The sequence below is a fragment of the Vulpes vulpes genome, chromosome 13, assembly GCF_048418805.1.
Source record: "Vulpes vulpes isolate BD-2025 chromosome 13, VulVul3, whole genome shotgun sequence".
NCBI classification, from domain to species: Eukaryota; Metazoa; Chordata; class Mammalia; order Carnivora; family Canidae; genus Vulpes; species Vulpes vulpes.
The window spans coordinates 70,231,599-70,254,127 of NC_132792.1; positions in this window are offsets into that span (position 1 = coordinate 70,231,599).

Below are 22,529 nucleotides of genomic sequence, written 5' to 3' on the forward strand. Positions count from 1 at the left end.
TTGTGAGGTGCCTTCTTCCCAGACCTTAAGTCACCACTTTGCTGCTCAAAAGTGTCAGTTTGGCTTCAAGCTGTAATCTGATGGGTGTTTGTAAATACTGATTTAAAAATATATATAGGGATCCCTGGGTGGCGCAGCGGTTTGGCGCCTGCCTTTGGCCCAGGGCGCGATCCTGGAGACCCGGGATCGAATCCCACGTCGGGCTCCCGGTGCATGGAGCCTGCTTCTCCCTCTGCCTGTGTCTCTGGCTCTGTCTCTCCTTCTATCTCTCAAGAATAAATAAATAAAATCTTTAAAAAATAAATAAATAAATAAATAAAAATATATATAAAGCTCTGGGTCCAGCACGAGGTACTATAAAACCTGCTACCACATATTAGAAGAAATCTGAAGGGCTTCTATGGATAGTAAAAATGTTGTCTTCCAAATCATTTTTGGGAAGCCTAGATTTTTCACTGGAAAAAAAAATACCTACCTTCTTCAACAAGAATTCTTAGTATGAATCTTTTCCTTTTTTAAAAAAAGATTTTATTTATTTATCATGAGAGACACAGAAAGAAAGGCAGAGGCAGAGGGAAAAGCAGGCTCCCCGATGTGGGGCTCGATCCCAGGACCCCGGGTTCATGACCAGAGCTGAAGGCAGATGCTTAACCTACTGAGTCCCCCAGGTGCCCCATAAGAATCTTTCTAAATATGGCATTTTTCCTCAGAGCAGCTCAGAGTACCAACTTTTATATATACGTAGGTCAGTTCTATCACCCACTTCGGGAATCTCTGCCTCCTGTTACCACAACTCTAGGTTAGGGAAGCTTGGAGATCTTGGTTCATGGCGTTGGAATATTCTACCAGAGGGTACAGCAAGTGTCCCATTCATTATAAGCTGCTACTGCCTCCAGGACATGAGCCTCCCTGTGCCAAGGGACCATCAAGTAAGGAGCTGACTCACCATCCAGAGGGGACACTTGACCGCAGTCAACGGTGGAGGAGGAGGAAGGGCTGCAGTTACACATAACTTAGAGGAATACAGTGGGCATCCAGGTGGTCCACTTGGGTGCCTTTTGGCCCTCTCTTGCTCAACTTTGATGGCAAATGGATCAGCCATGGCCTGAGAAGCACTTAGACCTCTCAGGGATGAGAGTGTTAGGCCATCAGGTAAGCCACCGAGAGCTGCAAAAGTGCTGGGTGAAGCGGACAGCGGTCTTGAATGGGGAATGGAAGACAAAAGAGTCAGTGTCAGCTGTGACTCACACAGTGTCAGTTGAGATCTGCAGGGGTGTCAGGGCCCTGGTTTATGCAGTCAACCTTCCTCTTTCTCTTCTTTTCCAAGGAAGAGAGGCCCTCCAAAATCCTACAGAAGGTACTTCCCAAACTGGTATGAAGTAGTGGCTCAGGGCACAGACTACAGTGGAGACAAGGGGGCATCACCCAGATTTCACTCAGAGGAAGGACTGGAACCCCAGTTTTTAGCATATAGCCTCCAGCCATCAGCTCCTAAAGAGTTTGCCTCCACTGCAAAGTCACCTCTCCCAAAGTCATGCCCATCCAACGATTGATGGAAGCGAGTGTATAGAGGCGCCACCATTTCATCCTGAAACCAGGCAACTCTGCTAGACTGTATATGCTACAGAGTTTCTGGATGGGTCAGTTCAGGCTTTGCTCTGCCTGCATCATGATTTGATTTTTCCTTCTGCCCAATTCTGCTTCCTCTGCCTCCTGTCCACCCATGGGGGCCGCTTCCCAATAGATACCCAGCCTCTGCCTCTGCATAATATAACCTGCAGCCACCTGCCTTCACCAGTGGCATTTAGCATATCAGAAATGGCTTCTAAAATTCTTGGGAGGATTCTGATTATCATGCCCTTAATAGACTTTCCAAACCTCCACTAAGATAATTGTACAGACATAGCAAAGAATAAAAATGCACAGCACTGATGATCAAACTCTTGCCATGTTAGGTAGTTTTACTGATTGCAAAGCCAACAAAACTAGATTAAAATATAGACATGCTACCATTGAAAGCCTAGCCCAGTTTCCTGGGTGGAAGTATAGCAAATTCCTGATGCAGCTGGTGCAGTAAGCATCGTCATGGCATTGGTTGCACAGCTTACTGACATTTCAGCCAATTTTTCATGATACCTAGATCAGGTAAATGAGTAAATTACTAGAACAAGCACCTCACAAAGCCTTAGCTTACTGAATGCTAATGGCTAGTCTTGCTGAAGAAATTAGGAGAAGGTGCACAGCATGTGTCCTGGGGTCCTAATGGAGGCTTATTACTACGAGGTGAAGGGGGGAGGCATGCTGTCTCAGATCCCTTTAAAGACTGAATAATGCTCTTGACCACAGCCACAGACACATGCATATACTCACTCAGATTTACACAAAACTGATGTTCATCTGACTCTGCCAGGGATCCATAGATCCTTGCTTGAAGAATGCTTACAATAAAATTCGATCATTTTCATGTGTAATTTCTCAGTAATAGGTATTCATAAAAGCCAATGCCGAATTAAGCAAATATCCATTAGATGCTACTTTCCACTTGATATTTTCTACCTATTTTTTTTCCCCAGTCTCAAATCTTGACTCTGCCATTGGCTTGTGGTATGAGCATGGGCAAGTCATTTAACCTCTCAGTACATCAGTTTCCTCAGCTACAAAATAGAGGTGATAATTCCTTCTTCATGGGGAGATTGAAAGGAAAAATGAGCAATACAGAGCTTAAAACAACGGGGGCTCGTAAGGTCTCCAGGATGTTAGCCACTGTTGTGGTTGGTGGCGGCATTAAGTAGCCTGCTATTATTCCTTCTTTGTCCTACTGAAGAGTAAAATGCACTTTTTCATTCTTGCATATGCCAGTTTGTAGAGAAAAGGTAATTTTAAATTCCATACTTCACTGCAATGTTATATTTTCAGGACTGCCTAGTAAATAGGACTTATCTTCCCACAGACCTTGGGGAGGTGGATTCTGTGGGACAGTACATGAGATGCCCTACGTTCTTGACACAACACAAGAGAGTCCAGATTTTTTTGGACTTTACTTGCTGAGAAGCAAATTAAATGATTTTGCAGAATGACCTTGCACGTCTTCGGAAATCAAACTGAAGGTAAGAATTAGACACTTACTAAGCCCTTAAAGAGTACGTGAAGCTTTAGAAGGGATTTAGGGGGTGGCTTGTCTATTGAATACAACTTCTGAGAAGAAGAAGAAGAAGAAGAACTTAGACTTGTCCTTGGGATAATGTGGAATGAAGCTATGGTGATAGAGAAAATCTTTTGGATTGAAGAAAACCAGACAAATTCCAGCTGGTAAATGAAGAGTGGAGAGGCGTTACAACATGAATAAGATGTTCTTTGATTTTAATTGTTTATTCAGTTCTCCTCTCCCTAAAACTATATATGGCGTACATAGGAAAGTTTAGAAATAAAATGAGGATTCCCAAGGTCCTTAAGATTATCCGAGAGTACCTAGAAAGAAATGGCAACGAATAGTATATCCACATTTACCTCCAGAGGGAAATGGAAGAGACAAAATTGTTTTAACCAGATTTTTCCCAGAACATGTCAAGAGTCTTTGCTTTTGCAAAAATGTTCATAGGTCAATAATAATCTAATAACTGCATCTTTCCAGAAAACCAAAAGATCCTCCTCTGGTCATGGCCTAGATGAATTCCAAATGGCATAGAATACTTAATTTTCAATTTCCCACATGCTTATTACTGACCCAACACTGAGCATATCCAAAAATAAATTCCATTTACCCAAATGGTGAGTGTTATTTTGCTCTAAAATATTTTTCTTTCTCTTGGCATCAATATTACAACCGTGCTCTCTTCAATTGTTCCCAACGGATCCCCTGGGACAGGAAGCATTAGAAGCGGGCCAAAAACCTTTAAGAATGTTCTGGCACTGGCACTAAAAGTCTGAGTGCCAGGAGCCATGGCAGGATCATAGCTAGAAGACACCATATTTCTACCTTCCAAGCCTCCAAGAGCAGTCTGGATGCTTTCTGAGGAATTATGCCTGCTTAGTAGGTTCTCCAATAGGAGATGTTTACCCAGTTCTAGAGACAAAGATATCCCATGGGGAATCTGGCTTCTCCCATCTATTTTACCTCCCTCAAAAGAGATGGGGACTGGGTAGAGGCAGATTTACTTTCACATTCCATTTATAAATCTGTGTGTCCTGTAGAGCAATAACTTTTCCCGGTCACATTCTGTGTATTTTTTAAAGACATACTTTAAGCTTGTCCCCCAATTTTTGTTCCAGCAGGTGCCCACACTCTTAAGAATGGATATAAAATAAGTGACATGGAATGTCAAAGTGTATATCTTGGAAAGGCCTATTGGATTTTATAGTAAGAGCAGAGTCTTGGTTTATTATATCTTGTAGAACCTTCTACAGTTAATTTCATAATCATGAAATGTGTTATAATCATTTTAATTCATAACTCCTTTTAATAATTTAACAAGCCACTTATCGTCTGCATTTTGTACTTGGGCAAACAGCTTGTAGAACCAGAAATAGAAGAAGTTGTGCCTCTGAGCTTTTTCTTTGAGGTTCATTTCACCAGGCAGGGAGACCTCAGTGTGTCACTTTTTTCCCAAGATCATCACAAAGCCCCCTCCAAGAATGTCTCTTCATTCCCCAAACTGCGCTCCCCTACAGATCTATCAGGGAAGCAGTGAGAGAAAATTTCAATATTGTACATTTATGCTGAAGTATTGTCTTCACAGGAGCCTGTAAACTAAACACCATGGGGTTTCTGGCTTTTCTGAGTGTATTGCAAACAGCTGGAATTTGCACAATGCTTTGGTTCAGGTCTCTTGATAAACAAGAACTAGGTATGTGGGGCAGCCTTGCCACACTGATTTATAAGGAGGCAGCCTGTCTTGTAAGGCCAGAAAACACCTCGCCTTGCAGTTTGAAAAGTGATGAAACGCTCTTACTGGGGACAGGGTTGTGGATTGATAGAATATGCTGTCTGTGCCCAGCATATTGCCACAGAACGTGCAAAGCAGAGAAGGAGACTTCTTCTCTCCATCCTAGACAGACAGATGTAATTGTCTTCTCCTTCCTGGTGTGTAGCCTAACTACTTCATATCAGACCAGACTTCAGCCTTGGACACTTCACAGCCAGTGTCCCTCAGATGTGAGGGTGACAAACAGCGCTTACTTCACTTCCCACGCACCCCCAGTCAAGTGGGACATTGCACGTCTGTGCCCAGTCTTATTCAAATGAGCCTTAAAATCCTCAGCTGCTTTGTTAATATGGGTCAAGATATCGATTCCCTGAGTTTTGGCTGTGAGTGGCTTTTTATGAAAAGCATCGACTCAGCTGTTCAACTCAGCTGAGCTACTTTGCATGCTCAGAATGTGTCGCTTTTGCTGCTGACTGGTGAAAATCAAAGAGGATCTTTTAGTCATTGGAAGTCTATTCAGATTACTGTTGGGTTTAAGTTCCATGTTGCAGAGCTGAGAAAAGAAAAAGGAAAATGATTGCCTTCAACATTACGGGGTCCTGCTCCATGCTTCCCCCCAACAGGGAAGAATGAACTCTCTTGAGAAGAGACTTTGCCATACGTGATTTCATGGTATGCTTTCAGGGATAGTGTTTACAAACCTTGCCCTGAGTCACTGACCACCTCAGTTACCACCAGGCCTCCCCTCAGGAGAAAGGCAGCTCAGCCATGAAGATGAACAGCTGTGACTTTCCCTGGTTGTGTCTTTTTGATAATTCTAAAATGACTGATTAATCAGGGTGCAGAGATCTTTTTTTTTTTTTTTTTTTTTTTTTTTGGGTGCAGAGATCTTGATAAACATGATTTGGCCGTGTAAATAAACAAAACAAAACAAAACAAACACCAGGCCATTCGGTTTTGGAATGCAGAGTGTAAATTCCTTCAAGTCAGAGGTGGCTGGGTTTTAGAAGAGTCAATAATAGCATGGTGTGGACCACAGGACTCAATAGATGTCTTTTTGGGTACCTGGGTGGCACAGTGGTTGAGAGTCTGCCTTCCGCTTAGGGCATGATTCTGGGGTCCTGGGATCGAGTCCCATATCAGGCTCCTTACAGGGAGAGCCTGCTTCTCCCACTGCCTGTGTCTCTGCCTCTCTCTGTGTGTGTCTTTCATGGATAAATAAAATAAATAAAATCTTATTAAAATAAAAAGCGCCTTTATCATTGACATCATGATCAAGTTTTTAAATCCTAGTCTTGGGACCAATACTATCCTCTGAAGAGCCAATAACCATTAGCCATTCCTTGAGGATCAAGAGAACAACAAATTCTTCCAAAATATTAAATGAGTGTATCAGGGCACTAGACAGGATGACTAACTAGATGATATCCAGGGGCTCTGGGAATTCATTCACCTCACTTGGCTGAGCACTCTGGCCCTAGGTCCTCCGTGACTTACCAATACTGTAAATAGCCCTTCTAGAGTGTTGGAGAGGCTCATTTTCTTATTATGAGGATCTCGTGCTTGAATACCAAAAGGTTTCCCACTCGTAGCTCCTAATGTGAGGTTTAGAAAAAGTCCAATCTCCCGAATGCATATACATTTCAAAACCTAAACAGAAATTCTGTGCTTCAACGTTCAAACTTTGCCATGAAGCCAGATGGCTCGGCCTCGCCTGATTTGGGCTTGCCTTCACTTTATGTGGAACAGAGCAGACACTTCCATATTACGATAATTATTTTTAACTCACTATTATAGCTGCACTATAGTAATCTACACTGCACTCCAAATGACTCTCTAGCCATTTATTCAGTACTGCCACAAGACAGGTGTTGTGGAAAGGGTTTTACCAACAGCACTGGTTTCAATTCTTGCAAAACTCTAGGAGTTAGGTGTTATTCTCTCCAATTTCTAGGAAAAGAAGGAAAAATTAAATTATTTGCCTAAGGCCAAATAACTAATAAGTGCACAGACATTTTTTTTTAAGATTTTATTTATTTATTCATGAGAGACACACACACACACACAGAGAGGCAGAGACACAGGCAGAGGGAGAAGCAGGCTCCATGCAGGGAGACCGATGTGGGACTCCATCCCTGGTCCCCAGGATCACGCCCTGGGCTGAAGGCGATGCCAAACCGCTGAACAAAAATTAGACATGTTTTGAACAAAAATTAGTCCAATCCAAAGATAGGACCCCTTACCTTTGTGTTAAAAGTAAATGGTCCGATATGGGAGGTATATAACCAGTAAGCCATATGTGGCTACTGAGCACAAGAGATGAGAAATGTGGCCAGTCCAAGTTGAGATGTGCTGTACACACTAGCTTCAAAGACAGTATGAAAAAATATGTAAGGGGCACCTGGGTGGCTCAGTGGTTCAGCATCTGCCTTTAGCTCAGGTCATGATCCTGGGGTCCTAGGATTGAGTTCCACATCAGACTCCCTGCAGGGAGCTGGCTTCTCCTTCTGCCTAGCTCTCTGCCTCTCTCTGTGTCTCTCATGAATAAATAAATAAAATCTTAAAAAAAGAAAAAAATATATAAAATATCCCAATAATTTTACATTCTGATTAAACGTTGAAATAATAGTATTTTAAATACGTTAGATGAAATAAAATATGCTATAAAAACTAATTTTGCTTTTTTCTTTTTAAAATGTGGCCCCTTGAAAATGGTAAAGTACATATGTGCTTCTTCTTATATTTCTAATGAACAGAGCTGTGCTCATCTGTATTTCATTTTAAAACTTTTTCGACTTTCACAAATAGACATAGTTTTAGATTTGAGACATTCTTTTCTTTCTTCCAAGCAAGACAATGCAAAAATTTAAAATACTATATTAAATTATTACTAATGAAATAATGTTATTAAAAATAAAGACTGAGAGGCTAGTTTTACAAATTCACCATGTATAAGGTAAGGATGAAATATAATTATGCCTTAACCATTCTTCTTTTAAGATTTTGGTGTGATCCCTTTCTGTTGCCTTAATTTTCTTCAAGTGTCCACAGTTTGTTCATTTTGTTTGTTTTGTTTGTCTTGTTTGCTTGCTTGTTTTGTATGATCCAGCACCGGGAGGTATGGGAAAGGGGTCTCTCTGAATATTTCTTTCAGGGTCTCCTCTGTAATCCATTCATCCACTTAAAAATGTGCACATTCACATAGAGCCTTTCCAAAATGCTTGCCACACAGAACAGAAGCCACACAGCAGAAAGCCCTAGCACTGCAGCAAGTATTTAAAGTCTACATTTCTCGACTTTTAGAAGCATGAAATTCAGAATATGATATTTTTCTTACCACATCCCACAGAAGCGTTTCTCTGGTGAACATCATCGTATGTAATAGCTAAAATCCGAGTTCTGATATTAAATCACATGACAATCCCAGGTATTCTCTCCCTGACAACCCTTTATTGCAGTCAGCAGAGGCTCTGTACCTCTAGACTAAATCTGAACCGCCATTTGAAGGTGTCAGAGAATGACTTCTTCAAACACTGTGGCCAAATTTTTAGATGAGACGTGCCATTCAGTTAAAAAAACAACAGCATAATCCTGAAACCTCATTGACACCACTGGGGAGGAGATCGTCAATAAAGATCAGTGAGGCATATTTTGCTTATTTCTGAGTTGGACATTCTGTCTTCAGAAACAGCTATAACTTGATTCTTAGGGAAAAAACTACCCAGGAAAAGGCCCAGCAAAAAGCTGGGGAGCTTTGCTCTCCTCAGCCAGACCAGTCGTATACCTCTCTCCTATCACAGGTTTTAAGGTGCAAGGATTTGGAGTTTATTCTCACGATGCCTTAATTTTTTGGTGTAATTTTCGTTGTTGTTACGCGAATGATTTCATCTTGTTCCAAATTCAACTACAGAATTTGAATCCAAGACCTCTTATGACAATAGATTTCTCAAGTCCCACAATGGATTATGTGCTTCTTATCAACAAGTAATGTGGATGGAGCACATAGGTGATGAACCTATCACAAACCAAACCAAAACGGGCCCCATCAATATAGGCTGGTACAAAAGGCCAAGTTGCTAGATGACTTTCTAAGTCTCTCTCTAGTAATCATCTATTTGCTAAATAGGAAAAGCCATATTAATAAATTATTAAATCATTTCTTTTAAGGAACTATATTGGGTATAATTTCTCTCCTATATATTTTATTATTATTATTATTTATTTTTTACTTTTTTAATTTTTTTATCTCTTTCCTATATATTAACTTTTCATCACTTGGGACGTTGAAATAATGGTTCCACCAGTACAGAGAAGACTTTCTTTTTTTTTTTTTTTTTTTAATAAATTAACTTTTTATTGGTGTTCAATTTACCAACATACAGAATAACACCCAGGGCTCATCCCATCAAGTGCCCCCCTCAGTGCCCATCACCCACTCACCCCCCACCCCCCGCCCTCCTCCCCTTCCACCACCCCTAGTTCGTTTCCCAGAGTTAGGAGTCTTTATGTTCTGTCTCCCTTTCTGATATTTCCCACACATTTCTTCTCCCTTCCCTTATATTCCCTTTCACTGTTATTTATATTCCCCAAATGAATGAGAACATACACTGTTTGTCCTTCTCCGATTGACTTACTTCACTCAGCATAATACCCTCCAGTTCCATCCACGTTGAAGCAAATGGTGGGTATTTGTCGTTTCTAATGGCTGAGGAATATTCCATTGTATACATAGACCACATCAGAGAAGACATTCGTAAACAACTTGGATTTTGCATTGATCGTTTGATTTTCCCAATTATCTCCCAAGGGGACAACAGACATAATGTTTTCCTAGATGCAGCACATGATAATCACAAACCTTTGCTCCTCACTTATGGTCAAGAAGCACTGCTGTTTTTCTTCTCAAATGTTCTGAAGGATTCAAAATACCATTAGAGTGACTTTCCTGCCTTGGAATTTGGCAGGATGCTTTTGAGTTCCACCTAAGAAAATGTACTGCTCATATATAGAGCCATTTCCACTGTTTTGAATCCTATAAGGTGGCCTCCTTCTTTACCTGATAAGTGTGTGTGCATGTCTGTGTGTGTCTTTTTAGTCAAGCAATGAAGAAAAGTTATAAATTCACTAAATTCCCTAGGCTTACATTCCATGAAAGAATTTATAATACTTTTATCAGGAGAATGCCGACATCTAAGAAACATGACAACACAGTGTTATGATGAATGATATTTACAGTGTAGGTGTGATGAAGAAACTACGTGGGAGGGAAACAGAGTTGCAAAGACACCATGATCTCTGAAAATCAGGAGCAACCTTGTGTTCCATGTGACTCAAAGATGGTAAACACTACCATTGAGTTTCCCACCTCACTTTACAGAATCTCCAAGATGTTTAGACCCAGGTGAATCTGCTTCCTTTGATCATCTCACTCTAAGACATCCCACCAGAAAGTACCATTTTAAATATAGCCAGAATGCCTATACCTATGCCCTCAACCTAGAGATCAGATAGACCTCTTGGAACTAAAGTGGTGGACATTTCTCCTTCTTTGTCACTTGCTTCTCTCCTCATCTGGCACTAAAGCAATTGGTGAAGAGCCTAGAGATAGAGAAGGGGATTTTTTCCAGGTATCTGTGCTTTGCATTGTGAGGTAGCAATTATTAGGCTATCAAAAATGTAGATTTAAAAAAAGAGTGATAACCTCAAAATTACCCTCATCATACTTCTAAATTGCATTTTCTTAATTAATAGTACAGCAATGAAGATATTTGGATGGAATGTAGTTGAAAGCACAGGGGATGAAACCAGACTGTTGAAATTTCAGGTCCTTATGCTGTTGCTTCCTTGCATGATATATAACCTCTCTGTGCCTCAGTGTCCTCATTTGTCAAATAGGGGATCCTACCATTATCTACCTCATAGGGTTGTTGTGAAGATGATGAGTTTTAATACATGTTACAATCTCAGAACACTGTGTGGTAGATGTGCTCAGAATATATTAGCTGGGTTATTTGTGAGCCTGGTTGTAGAGCAGAAACACTTTGAGACTTAAACTTAGCGGCAACTCATCTGATAAAATTGGACACTAATACATCTGCAATGTTACAGGCTCATCTGTTTCCACTGAAAAGTGCTCACCAAATGACTATCCATGGATATGCCAAGTGGTGGATGGAGGCAAATATTTGGGAAAATGTGAAAAAGTTGAGAGCATGAGTTACCCTGCAATACTATGTTCTTAATCCATTAAATATAGACCTATATTGATTATGGAGTTGGGTACCAAAGAGAACATCGATGTTCTAGAAAATTCAGAAAAATAGTATTTTATTTCTAAAAACTTTTTCCTTAGTCTGTCTTTGATATGACAGAAAGTGATTTTGCTCAAGAGATATGGTAATAATAAATGGAAGACAAAAAATTTCATTGATTAATTTAGACAACAAGTACAAATCTGAAGGTAATTAAAGTAAAATTGTAAGAGCTCTCCATTCTATGGTATAAGAAAGAGTCTCTAAATCCCAGTTTAATTTTTCCTGTCATGTAGAATATCCAGCTGCAATAAAAAGAGGAAATTTTCCAGTCTCTGCTTTTGTGTACAAATCTGATACTCTCTTTTCTGCACCTTAAATGCCGTCAATTAAGTCACTGGTCAATTAAATCACTATCCCCAGAGCAAAGGCATTTTGCCTTAAATACAACAGAGCTTAAGGTTTAAAATAATGAACTGCATATGTAACGATTAAGTATAATATAGCAATTTATCATATTTTATTAACAAAGATGACTAGGAAATGACTTCATGTGAAAGAAATTTTTCATTAATGGCAAAAATTATTTTCTAAATGAGATAGACTCCCATGCTTTGTCTACAGAGGGAAATTTTAATTGTAAATGGTTAGGCATTTTATAGATTAATATTGTTTACAAGAAAAATTACTTTATATTCTTCAGGATTTAGGATGATGGAAAAAATATTTAAATAGAATTGTTCTTGTGTGCCCATATTGGAAGGGGAAGAATGATCTTAGGAGCAAAAATGCAGGTTTATTTTTGATGCTGCTTAAAGGACTAGTTGTGGCTGCTCCATTACAAACGTGGTCTCCACCCTAGAACCCCTCTCAGCTTAACAACTCTTTACATAGGGTAAAAGGAGGCAGGTTCCCCTCTTCAGCCTTCTTCCACATCCAGCTCCTTCTGCCATATTGTCTGCCTTTCCTGCAGCCTCATCATCAATATTCTATCTTGCTTTGCAAGACTCCTCTCCTGCTGACCAAATTTAATCTTTGTGAGTGCTAAATATTTCTTAAACTTAGACTAAAAAGAAACCAAAAACATTTATCAAAATCTCTTTCTTTCTAAATTTTACTTCTTCACAACCCAGCTCTAATTTTGTATTTTGTCCGTACTGAGTGTGATGAATTAAATTTTCTAGAATGATCTAAGTTTCCTCCTCTGGGTTTTTCCCCCTTCGACTTGTTTCCAGTTTTTTACTACTCTTTCTTTTATCGGTTGTTTTCATTGAATCTCAGCTTGTTTTGCAGCAAACTAAGTCTTACTGTCTTTACCATTTTTCTGTTTATCTCACTTCTCTTACCTCCTTATCTGTTCCACTAACCATCAGTAGAAGTGTTTTATCTATGGAGCAGAACTCTTGTCAACACCATCCCTTGACCCAGACTAAAGGAGTCCCTGCCCCAGGCTCTGTGCTTGAAGGAGCCTGTCTTTGGCTCTCCTCTGGAAGTACCCTTTCCCATGCTGAGGAATCTGTGGGGGAGAAGGCAACATGCCAACTGAAATCCCATGTCCCCCCCTAGATCTTCTATTTATTTTATCTATCTATCATCTATCTATCTATCTATCATCTATCTATCTATCTATCTATCTATCTATCTATCTATCTATCATCTATCATCTCTCTATTTTTTAAAAGATTTTATTTTATTTGAGAGAGTGAGACTGAGCAGGGAGACGGGCAGAGGGAAAGAGAGAGAAGCAGACTCCCTGCTGAGCAGGGAGCTCAATGCCCCCCCACACCCCCATCTAGAATTTTTAAAGTTACATGTAGGTACCTAGAATCCTGGAATTCCTTGCCCAAGCCCACTTCCTGGGCCTCCACAGATCTCTTCACCGAGATCATGCTCCCAAGGGCAGCCAGAACCTACCAAATAGCCACAGTTTGTCTGGATGTGGACAGTTTGGACTCAGACAACTCCAGGCAAGTGCAGAAGACCCCTTCTACATGAGATGAAATCAGAGTGAAAAGAGAAGAGATGCAGGGCTGCAGGCATCCAGGCTTTCCCACAGGGAAGCTCTCATTGCAAAACTCCAACGAGCACAAAAATTCTAAATGTGACCTGGATTTCCAGGTTAGAAAGGAATAGTTGTCAAAATAGAAGGCTAGAACACATTTTATTTCATAATTTATTACCTTGATTTAAATCTTTCAACTATTTAATCATATGGCATATGGTCCTTCTATCCTGTAAAGTCTTATTTTCTGTCTTATTTCACAGATATCCTTTAAAAAATATTTATTTGGGGAAAAATGGAAAAAAAAGTGTTTGTTCCTTTTCTGCCCTTCCATAAGTAGCATCACAATAATCTCAAATGCCATTCTTACTTTTACCTCTTGTTGCAACGCTCTGTGTCCATCTTTCTCATTTTGGAAACAGTTTCTGATAGATCTGCATACACCTGATCAGGGCTGCACTGAATCAGCTATTTTGCAGTCCTTGAAGCTCAGGTTTGGACAACCAACAATACCTTTCTATAAATTGCTTCTGGGCTTCCGATGACGGCCAGGTATACCTCCTCTTTTTGTTCCATGGACAAATTGTACAAAATTGTTGGTAGCCAGAATGTGAAAATACTCTTTATCCTATATTCTGACGCAGGAAATGCTAACATTCCTGATACAAGTAACAACTATTATAACTTAAAATATGTCTAAATCAAATGCCCCAGGAATTGCATGAATAATTTGCTTTGGCTTAATTTTTTTTTTTAATTTACCCTTCTCTTCCTCTTTTAACAATTGAATTGGTCAACCAATAACCATTATCCTTGGACTATTAGTATCAGATATATAGTATTTTAATACCATATTTTATATAATTTACAATCGTTAATTTTTAAGGCAAATGAAAATCATCTTTGTCCTGTTTTGTGTGTGTGTGTGTGTGTGTGTAATTATCATAAAATCCAATAGATGTGGTCAATTTTGCTCTCATATTTCCCCCCAAATATCATAGACATGCATATATCTAAATCAGACATGTATTTGGAGATTTAAAGTCCTATGAATCTATTGTTTTGGTTTTGTTTTTAACTCTAGGACCATATCTCCAGTAGCTGTGGTTCCAAGAATACTGGGATAACACAGAATTCACTCACAGGATTTTAGGAAGTTTGATTGATGTTATGGTGTCCCCAGCACTATAAGCGCAGCTTGCACAAGTGGGAAGCTAGGATCTAGGTGTATATATGAAACTCATTCTGTTCAAGCATTTCACAGGCCACCTCTAGGTTGATCACCTTCACAAGCAGGAGAAGAATCCCGTGCCAGGTACTGCACCCCTGATTGCACGTGCTTGCCCTAGAAGTCCCTTCTTATCTTTTCCTCTTTGAACTATGAATATCTCATGACATTTAGCTCAATGGTGTCTCATGGGGCCTCCCCCATGTCTCACATCCTTTGATCAGTAGAATGAGAATCTTTCACAGCCACTTGGGAAAAGATAAGTCATCCCCAAACAGAGGGGTTTTGGGTTGTCATGAGATGAGCTAGATGATAGGAAAAGAGAATTCGAATCATACTGGACAATAGTAAGAAGTAATAGTAACTGAGCTGAAATTTTTGTTAGCTCTTGGCTCAGGTCACTCAAGTGAGGAGCCGCAAAATGATTCCTTTGATTTTTTAAAAAAATTAGGTATAGTTCATATACCATAAAATGCACCTTTTAAAAGTATACATTTCTGTGATGTTTTAAAGGATATTCATAAAGTTGTGCAACAATCACCACTACCTAATTCTAAAACACTTTCATGATTCCCAAAATGAGCTCCATAACACATTAGTAGTCAGTGTCTCATTCCCTTCTTACCTAGGCATTTGGTAACCACTAAATCTATATTCAGCATCTGTGGAATTGCCTGTTCTGGACACTTCATATAAATGGAATCATACAATATGTGACCTTTTGTATCTGGCTTCTTTCACTTAGCATATTTTCAAAGTTCATTCATGTTGTAGCATAAATCAGGACTTCATTCTTTTTTAAAACGGCTGAATGATATTGTATTATATGATTATGTTGTATTTGTTTCTCCATTCATCAGCTGGATATTTCGAGTTGCTTGGTTATTTCCATCTTTTGGGTATTATCAGGCTGCTTCTTGAAGATTCGGGTACAAGCACCAATGTGGACATATGTTTTCAATTCTTTTGGGCATTCACTTGATGAATTGAAATTATTGGATAATATGGTAAATCTACTATATTTAAGCATATGAGGAACTGCCTATTTTCTAAAGTGGCTGCACCATTTTACATTCTGTTTGTTACTGTCTTTTTTAAAATTATGGCCTTCCTAACAAGTGTGAAGTGGTATCTCGTTGTTTTGGTTGGCAATTCCCTAATGAGTAATGACATCTTTTCATGTGTTTATTGGACATCAGTAAATCTTTGAGAAAATGTTTTTTTTTTTATATTCACTGCCCATTTTTAATGTTTTTTTCTTTTAAAAAAGTTTAATTTTGAAAATATATAAGAAATATAAATGTATACATTTAGCTTTGAACTCACCGAATTCTGTAAAAAATATGCTAACAGTATTTTACTTATATGTAGTTTACCTATGACATTAACAAATTATTTACTAAAAATTGTAAAAAAAATGACTTTTTACATGCTTAAATGTATTATGACTTCTGATTACATTAATTTAGGACCATGGAGATTTTAATATAAATTGTTTTCTTTTTTATTATTGGATTGTAAAAGTTCTTCATAAGTTCTAGATACAGGGCCCTTATTATACATATGATTTGCAGACACTTTTTCCAATTCTGTGTTTTTTTTTTTTTTAATCATTGATTGTGTCCTTTGAAACACAGACCTAGTTTATGATTTTAGCTGTTACCTTTAGGTATTTGATCCATTTTGAATTGATTTTTGTATTGGTATGAAATAGGGTTTCAACTTCATGCATTTGTATATGGATATCCAATTATGCCAGCAAAAAGTTTGCATTAAATTGTTTTGGCATACTTGTTAAGAACAGATTCATCATAAATATATTGGTTTTATTATGGACTCTCAATTTTATTCCAATGGTCTGTATTGGTACCTTATTCCAGTGCACATTATCTTGATTTACTGTAGCTTTATAGTAAGTTTTGAATATGGAAAATGTGAATCCTTTCAACTTTGTTCTTTTTTAAGATTATTTTTGTTTCTGGGTCCTTACATTTTGTATTATGAATTTTAAGAGCAACTTGCCAATTTTTCCAAAAAATCGAGCTGAAATTTTAATCAGAATTGTGTTGATTCAATATATCAATTTGGGGAGTATTGTCTTAACAATATTAACTCTTCCAATCCATGAACATGGGATACCTTCCCATTTAGTAAGAACCTCTTGGGGCACCTGGGTAGCTCAGTCAGTTAAGTGTCTGCCTTTGGCTCAGGTCATGGTCCCAAGGTTCTGGAATCAAGCCCTGCACAGGGCTCTCTGGTCAGCAGGGAGTCTGCTTCTCTCTCTCCTTCTGCTGCTCCTCCTGCTTGGGCTCTCTGTCAAAAAAGTAAATTTTTTAAAAAAGAATTTATTTAATTTCTTTCAATGAATTTTTACAGTTTTTAATGTAAAAGTGTTTTCTTTTGTTAAATTAATTACCAAGTATCTTATTGTCTTTAATGCTATTATAAATGGGTTTTAAAAAAAATTATTTTCAAATTGCTCATTGCTAGTATATAGAGATACTGATTTTTTGTAAATTAATCTTATAGCTTTCAAACTTGATAAACTTGTTTAGTAGCTCTAATACTTTTTTTTTTTTTTTTGGATCTTTGAGAAGTTTATAAATACAAACATTTTGTAAAGTTACCAGTGAAGCTACCTGGTCCTAGGCTGTGTGTGTCTGTGTGCGTGTGTGTGTGTGTGTGTGTGTGCGTGTGATAAAATTTTAATCACTAATTCAATCTCTTATTACAAGTCAATTCATATTTTAACTTTTTATTGAGTCAGCTTCTGAAATTCATATATTTCTAGGAACCTGTCCATTTTAAGTAGGGTTTCTAACTTGTTGGCATGTAACAGTGGCTGTTAGTCCCATAGGATCCTTTTATTTCTGTAAGATTAGTAGTGATGTTTCTCTCTCCTATTCGTGATTTCTGTAACTTGAATTTTCTCTCTTTTTTAGCTTGGTATGTCTAGCTAAAGATTTGTAAATTTTTTTGATATTTTCAAAGAACCAATTTTTTATTTCATTGATTCTATTGTCTTTTATTCTCTATTTTATCTCCACTATATTATTTCCTTCCTTCTGCTAGCTTTGGATTTACTTTGCTCTTCTCTTACTATTTCTTTCAGATGTAAGGTTAGGTATAGAGATCTTTTTTTTTTAAAAGATATATGTGTTTATTGCTATAAATTTACTCTGTTTTTCTCTGCACCCCATAAGCTTTGGTGTGTTGTGATTTATTTTCATTGATCTTTTAGTATTTTCTAATTTCCCTTAAGATTTTTTTCTTTGACCTTTTGGTTGTGTAATTGAATTAACATTAACGATTTGAATTGTGGGATCCCTGGGTGGCGCAGTGGTTTAGAGCCTGCCTTTGGCTCAGGGTGCGATCCTGGAGACCTGGGATTGAATCCCACGTCGGGCTCCCGGTGCATGGAGCCTGCTTCTCCCTCTGCCTATGTCTCTGCCTCTCTCTCTCTCTCTCTCTCTCTCTCTTTGTGTGACTATCGTAAATAAATAAATAAAAAAAGAAAAAAAATTTGAATTGTTTAATATTCACATATTTGTGAATTCCAGTTTTCATTATGTTATTGATTTCTAGCTTCATTACACTGTGGTTAGAGAATGTATTTCATGTGATTTCAGTCTTTTAAACTTCATCAAGACTTATTTTGTATCCTAATACACAGTCTACACTGAAAAATGTCTCATGTGCACTTGAGAAGAATATACATTATGCTGTTGTTGTGTGGAGTGCTCTATAGATGTCTGGGAGTTCTAGTTGGCTTCTAGCATTGTTCAAATCCTCTGTTTCCTTACTGATCTTCTGTACAGTGCTTTTCTTCATTATTGAAAATGGGACACTGAAGTGTACATTGATTATAGTCTGTTTGGTGAGGATCCCTTTGCACTATTATTCCTGGCAGTTATTGAACTTTTTGGATATATAAACTAATGTTTTTCATCAAATATGGGAGGTTTTATTTCTTCAAATATTCTTTCTGTCCTTTTCTCTCTTCCTTCATCTTTTGGAACTCATATTATGTATATGTTGGGATGTTTCATAGCATTTCACAGGTCTCTGAAGGTTTGTTTATTTTTCTTCATTTTTTTTCCTTTCCGTTCCTCAAACTGGATAATCTCAACTGACTTATCTTCAAGTCTGTTTATTACTTCTGTCTGCTGAAATCTACTATTGAGATCCTATAGTGAAATTTTAATTTTAGTTATTGTACTTTTCAACTACAGAATTTCTAGTTGATTCTTTTCTGTAACTTCTGTTTATTGATTGTCTCTATTTGGTGTTTTTGAAGACCCCTTGTATGTCCAGTGTCCAGGCTTCCTCATGGATAGTTTTTATTAATTGTTTATTTTCCTGTGTATGAGCCATACTTTCCTATTTCTTTGCCAGTCCCGTAGTTCTTTGTTGAACTAGACATTTTAAATAATATAATGTGAAAACTCTGGAAATCAGATTCCCTGTCCTTCCCAGGGTTTGTTGTTTTGACCACTTGTTGTTTATTTGCTTAATGACTTTTCTGAACTACTTCTGTAAAGTCTGTATTCTTTGTGTGGCCACTGACATCTCTGATAGGTTAGCATACTGGTCAACTAATAATTGGAAAGAGACAGCCTTTACTCCCTAAAACCAATAATCCTATCAGTATTTGCTAAGAAGTTTTGCATATTTTGAGGGATGCATTCAACATTCAGCCAGGCAATTTGCAACTCTGTCTGGTTTTCACTTCTTGCTCGTGCAGAATTTTAAGGTTAACCCAAAGTGAGTGCTTTGGGTATCCTCTGGTCTTTTCTGAGGCATGTGGGGAAACCCTGGGCATACGAACAACCCTGTATGAGGCTGCTGCTTTCTAGATTCCCAGCAACATGTTGGAGCCTTTCAAAGCTCCCTATGGATATCGCATGCCCCAGCTTTTCCTCTTAATCATTTTGGTCAGGTTTTGTTTGCTCCAACTGTTATCTTTTGCTTCAGGTAGCTACAACATTCAATTGCTTCTGATTATTTTCAACAAATGTCCATGGGAAGAAGGCTGATTATATGAGGCGAACTCAGGTCACATAAAGGGAGTCTTGCAAGTGGGATATTGCAAGAAAATATCACGCAGGTCAGATAATGTTAATTCTCTGGGGAGGAGTCTTGAAGGAGCTCTCCCAGCCCCATTCTGTCTTGAAGCTGCCAGGTTGCTGATTTTCCCCATGATCTCTGGCTTTAAGTGTTCGAGGTTCCTGCAGAGCTTGAGGGGAGAATGAGGATAGGAGAAGTGGAAACACCCCAGAGCTCACTATCCTTGCTGATAGTTCCTTGACTTGAATAAGTCTTCCCCCAATTGCTGCAAGGTTTGGTTAGTTCGCAGAGTTCGGGAAAAAGTTGATTCTGATTATTTTTGCCATTGTTCTCCTTGCTTTTATGGAGGAGAGTCTGTTTGGAGGTCTTTACTTCACCATTTCTGTTGGTGTCCGCACTTCACCATTTCTGTTGGTATCCTCAGCTCCATTGATTCTGGTGGAAATGGCATCAAATCTGGTCTTTCCTAGAAAATGTGTTAAGAAAGGTCTCTTTTCTTCTTTTTAGGCAATTATAGTCCTCCTTTAAGAAGTATCCCTTCTTTAAATCTCTCTCTCTTTTTAAGATTTTATTTATTTATTCATGAGAGACACAGAAAGAGAGGCAGAGACACAGGCAGAGGGTTAAGCAGGTTCCCCACAGGAAGCCTGATGAGGGCAGAACTCGATCCCAGGACCCTGGGATCATGACCTGAGCTGAAGGCAGATGCTCAACCACTGAGCCACCCAGGCATCCCTCTCTTAAAGCTCTTAAGAGTATCTTAAAAAGATTCTCTTTCCTTCACTGTTTCTTATTTTCTTTGTTACTTGAAATCGGGGACACAAAAACACCACACACACACCTTTGCTTTCTTCTCTTATTTTTCTCCATAATACCCAGTCACCTCTGGCCCCAATTTTGCAGCTGTCTCTCCTCAGCCCCTGCCCTGTCTGTGCTGTTGGCTAGAGTTCACCATGCCAGGGCAGGAAATAGTTCCAGATTGTATCTCTAAAATCCCGCTGGTCTCCAGCTGCTCCTGCAGTTTATGCTTTATTTCATTCTCCTCTTCTGTGTTCATCTTAGCCATTTCTCAAGGGCAAAGGCTTTCTACACTGGAGTCGCAGAGCTTGAGATGTGGGGCCTGTGGGGATGGGGGAGGTTGGGAAAGGCCACTAGGGTGAGGCCCCAGGCCCCAGTCGCTCTGATCAGATCTGCTCAGCTTTTAGAATCTGTTGTATTTGCTTAAATCTCCCTGTAAGACTTCCTTTAAACAAAGGACTCCCTGGTATTAAAAAAAAAGTTTGAAAATTAGTTCTCTAAGGAAAACAACCTCATTGTTGCCACAGATGCAACTGATGAATGCAGAGCCTAAAAGTATTAAAGGAAAATTCATCATTAAACAATCCCTGTTTCACAGGACAAATTTAAAATTGCTGGAGTCTCTAGCATTCCATAATGAAAGGTAAGCCTTTTCTTTTATGGAGGAGAGAACTAAAGCCCAGAGAAGGGAAGTGACTTATCCCAAGGTCAAATAATGGTGCAGCTGGAGCCAGGAGCCAGGAGCCAGGAGCCAGGAGCCAGGAGCCAGGAGCCAGATCCATAGCGTGTTGACAGGGATGGCTCTTTCTCAGTGTTCTCTGTGCAAAGCAAGTTTCTTAGCCTTTGTAGTTCTTAGCATGTGAATGTATGATTCTCCTCTTAGCCTCAGGCTCCTCCTGCTTTAGCTCACCCTAAGCATGCTCTTCTTTTCTTCACTTCCCGCTTCTCGTGCCTTTGGTTAGTCTCCGGTAGGCTTAGAAGTTGGCTGCAAAGCCTCTTATAAGTACCTCATTTCTTTCTTTCTCTTTTTGTTTTTTAAGATTTTTGTTCATTTATGAGAGAGAGAGAGAGAGAGAGAGAAAGAGAAAGCACATGAGTTGGGGGGGGGGGGGAGTGAGCAGAGGGAGAGAGAGAAGCAAACTCCCTGCTAAGCAGAGAGCTCAATGCAGGGCTTGATCCCAGGACCCTGAGATCATAACCTGAGCCAAAAGCATATGCTTAACTGACTGAACCACCTAGGTGCCCCATATACACCTGTTTTCATCAGCGATGTCTACTCTGTTTCAATGTCTCTTAGGTTAGATCCCTAGGATCAAATACTTATTTAGCTCAGATCTGCAGATGGATTAGCTACCCTCCAATACCCCTAGTCATTATCCACCTCTGGTTCACCTCTGGGTTAAGGGGATTGGGTTACCTGGTACAGTCATGACCATCCAGACCTGCCTCTTCCCAGAGTCTTGAAGAAATTCAAAGAGTGGCAAGTAAGCTAGATATTGATAACAAAGCATATCTACTCTATCAATCATCTTTAGTGTGGTTTTAGAGACCAGTAAATATAGGATCCAGAGTTCTCTAAGTCTACTGATGAACAACTGGTACGATTGGCTTGCTGATAAATATTGAATTAGTTAAGTTTTACCAGAGAAACAGAACCAATACACACACACACACACACACACACACACACACACACACACACGAAGAGCTTTATCATACAGAATTGAATCAACAGTTATGGAGACTGGCCAGTCAAAATCTGCAGTGTAAACCAGTATACTTGAGACCCAGGAGAGTTGATGGTGAAATTCTAGCCCAAGAGCTAGGAGCTTGGAGAACCAAGAGACCCAATGGTGCAGATGAAATCTGAAGCCACTCTCCTGGAGAAGTCCCTCCTACCTGTGAAAGCTGGTCTTTTTGTTCAACTCAGGCCTCCAACAGATTGGATGAGGCCCATCCACATTATGGAGAGCAATCTGCTTACTCAGAGTTCATTGATTTAAATGTTAACCTTACCCAACACCTGCCTCCCCCAAGTGGGCACATAAAACTAACCATCACATATACTTTTTGGGATCACATCCAAAACAACTCAGATATCACAGAGTGAACATGATTCAATAGTCTTCCTCAGGGACTCATTAGCCCCAATCACTTTTGCTTTTCCTTAACTAAATTTTATGAACTTTCACACATATAGCACTGTTGCAGAGAGCAACAGGGACCGATAAGAAGAAGATGAAGCTGTAAGCAAAAGGAAA